This window comes from Mustelus asterias, chromosome 24 (assembly GCF_964213995.1).
Source record: "Mustelus asterias chromosome 24, sMusAst1.hap1.1, whole genome shotgun sequence".
Taxonomy (NCBI): domain Eukaryota; kingdom Metazoa; phylum Chordata; class Chondrichthyes; order Carcharhiniformes; family Triakidae; genus Mustelus; species Mustelus asterias.
The window spans coordinates 41741627-41745266 of NC_135824.1; the positions used below are offsets into that span (position 1 = coordinate 41741627).

Here is a 3640-nt window from a genome sequence, read left to right on the forward strand (position 1 = left end):
TAGTTGTAAGTATTCGCATTCCAACCATTATTCATGTAAATTGAGTCTGTGTCTTATAAGTTCTGTTTGTGAACAGAATTCCCACTCACCTGAAGAAGGGGCTCAGAGCCTCGAAAGCTTGTGTGGCTTTTGCTACCAAATAAACCTGTTGGACTTTAACCTGGTGTTGTTAAACTTCTTACTGTGTTTACCCCAGTCCAACGCCGGCATCTCCACATCAATGGAAGAAGCCAGAGAGTGGTTGTGGAGGATTGCTTATCTGAGTGGAGGCCTGTGACTAGTGGTGTGCCACAGGGATCGGTGTTGGGTCCATTGTTGTTTGTCATCTATATCAATGATCTGGATGATAATGTGGTCAATTGGATCAGCAAGTTTGCTGATGATACAAAGATTGGAGGTGTAGTGGACAGTGAGGAAGGTTTTCAAATCTTGCAGAGGGATTTGGACCAACTAGAAAAATGGGCTGAAAAATGGCAAATGGAATTTAATACAGTAAGAAGTTTAACAACACCAGGTTAAAGTCCAACATCTACACAAATGGAATTTAACGCAGACAAGTGTGAGATATTGCACTTTGGAAGGACAAACCAAAGAAGAACGTACAGGGTAAATGGTAGGACTCTGAAGAGTGCAGTTGAACAGAGGGATCTGGGAATACAGGTACAGAATTCCCTAAAAGTGACGTCACAGGTGGATAGGGTCGTAAAGAGTGCCTTTGGTACATTGGCCTTTATAAATCGGAGTATCGAGTATAAAAGTTGGAGTGTTATGGTAAGGTTATATAATCCATTATTCTAATCCATTATTCTAATATATCCATTATTCTAATCAGTATTCTGTAATTTGATTTCTGTGTCTGTTTGCACTGTTTGAGAACAGATATCCACTCCATCTGACGAAGGAGCTGTGCTCCGAAAGCTAATGGTATTTGCTACCAAATAAACCTGTTGGACTTTAACCTGGTGTTGTGAGACTTCTTACCAAGGTTATATAAGGCATTGGTGAGGCCGAATTTGGAGTATTGTGTACAGTTTTGGTCACCTAGTTACAGGAAGGATGTAAATAAGATGGAAAGAGTGCAGAGAAGGTTCACAAGGATGTTGCCGGGACTTGAGAAGCTGAGTTACAGAGAGAGATTGAATGGGTTGGGACTTTATTCCCTGGAGCGTAGAAGATTGAGGGGAGATTTGATAGAGGTGTATAAGATTTTGATGGGTATAGATAGAGTGAATGCAAGCAGGCTTTTTCCGCTGAGGCTAGGGGAGAAAAAAACCAGAGGGCATGGGTTAAGGGTGAAAGGAGAAAAATTTAAAGGGAATATTAGGGGGGGCTTCTTCACGCAGAGAGTGGTGGGAGTGTGGAATGAGCTGCCGGATAAAGCGGTAAATTTAACATTTAAGAAAAACTTGGACGGGTTCATGGATGAGAGGGGTGTGGAGGGATATGGTCCAAGTGCAGGTCAGTGGGACTAGGCATAAAATGGTTCGGCACAGACAAGAAGGGCCAAGAGGCCTGTTTCTGAGCTGTAATTCTCAGTAATTCTCTATGGTTCTATAGGATGCAGAGCTGGGCTGAAAAATGGCAAATGGAGTTTAACCCTGATAAATGTGAGGTGATTCATTTTGGTAGGACTAATTTAAATGTGGATTACAGGGTCAAAGGTAGGGTTCTGAAGACTTTACACTCCACATATCGGCCCGGTATTGCAGTATCTCCGGGAACGGTGCACCACCCCCTTTCTGGGGACATTCTCAAACTTCAAAAACAGCTCTCACCCAAACTCACTCTGCTTTCTCTCTTTCCAAAGCAAACACTTCCTCACCAAACATGCTCACTGGCAGACACACACATGCGCACACACACACACCCACACGCACAGACACACACAGACAGACAGCCATGTGCGCGCACACACAGACACACGGTATGCTTTGTCTGTACAGTGCGCAAGAAACAATACTTTTCACTGTAGGCTAATACATGTAACAATAATAAATCAAATCAAATTCCTTACTTACCTGGCAGTGGAGAGTCAAGAAAAGCAAATTACTGAGGATCCCTTCCTGGCCTTTTGGCTAAGATCGAGTGTATGAATCGAATTTCGATGGGGGTTGTGGATTGAAGAAGCAGACGAGGGAATACACAGAAGGCAACACTTGAGCTCTGCTGCTACTGGTGGATCTTTGGCCCACCCAAAACTTGCTGATCTTCCAGGACAAAGATTTGTCCTCACCCAGTTTTGCAGACTGGCAAATTCCAAGGTCCAGGACTACGTTCTCAGTGGACCGTACCGCACCACCTATCCTTCGTGGAGAAATTATTCCAGAAACACAACTTTGACCATGGCGATCAAGCAGTGGTCCTTGAGGCCCTGAGGGAAAAGGAGATGGTGGATCCTGTCGGATGGCTCCCTGAGCAGACTGTCAGTATCATCTGGCAAAACGCCTCATCATCAGAACTTTCAAACAAGCAATAAAGAACAAGACCTGGCTTGGTTGGTAGTGAGAAGGGCACTTCCCGTCAGATCCTTCATGCACGCCCGAGGTCTCAACACCACCGCACGCTGCCCTGGAAGCGGCTGCGGGGGCGATGAGACGGTCGCACGCCTCCTTGTGATATGTGCCTTTGCCACGGAGGTCTGGAGTGAGATGCAGTGACATTTGTCGAGGTTCATCCCAAGCGGCTCTGTGGCACAGGACTCTGTTTTCTACGGGCTGTTTCCAGGGACGCACACCGAGACAACTATCAACTGCTGCTGGAGGGTCATCAACTCGGTGAAGGATGCTCTTTGGTCCGAAACTTGCTGATCTTCCAGTGCAAAGATTTGTCCTCGACCCAGTGTTGCACACTGGCACATCCCAAGGTCCAGGACTACGTGCTGAGGGACACTCTCAAGCTCGGGGCAGCCACCACAAAGGCACAATGGGGAAAAAGCCACCGTTTAAAGCCTTTCAACCAAGGCAGACCGAGGGGCCAAACTGTAAAAAACCCTCGGACTGCGTAACTGTGCAACACTGTAAAAACAGCACACAGTGAAATGTGACAAATGTATATAGTTTGTTGAAAAGCTCAACTGTAATGTGTGTAATGTCTTGGAACTGAGCACTGTAAAATATTGAAGTTAAGGAAATTGTAAATATGACTGTTTTTGCACTATCTGTAATGATTGAAAATGTCGTTTCTGTAATGACTTATTTCAGAGTATTTATGAATAAAGTAGATCTTTGAAATAAAAAAAGCTGTTCTGATCGCTTCTCGGCCTTTTGGCTAAGATCAAGTGTAGTATCTGTTCTTATCAGTTTAATATCTGATACGTCCCTTATCTGGGGACCATATATTAAATTGATTTTTGGAGCAGGGAGATGGAATAGGGGCTTGCTCCGTCCACTCCATGTATCGGCCCGGTATTGCAGTATCTCCGGGAACGGTGCACCACCCCCTTTCTGGGGACATTCTCAAACTTCAAAAACAGCTCTCACACAACTCACTCTGATGTGGAGGTGCCGGCGTTGCACGCACCCTGCGGGGTGGGTGGGCACAGTAAGAAGTCTCACATCACCAAGTTAAAGTCCAACAGGGTTTCTTTGGTATCACCAGCTTTCGGAGCGCTGCTCCTTCCTTCCTCAGGTGAGTGGAGAGT

The 3640-nt window shown here is 45.5% G+C and overlaps 1 non-coding gene across 1 annotated transcript; it reads left to right on the plus strand.

Annotated features, from left to right (window-relative positions):
- The first annotated feature begins 3247 nt into the window (after window positions 1-3247).
- Window positions 3248-3438, plus strand: LOC144511640 (U2 spliceosomal RNA). Its single transcript, XR_013500887.1, has one exon. It is a non-coding gene; the product is annotated as a U2 spliceosomal RNA (small nuclear RNA).
- The last annotated feature ends 202 nt before the right edge of the window (window positions 3439-3640 follow it).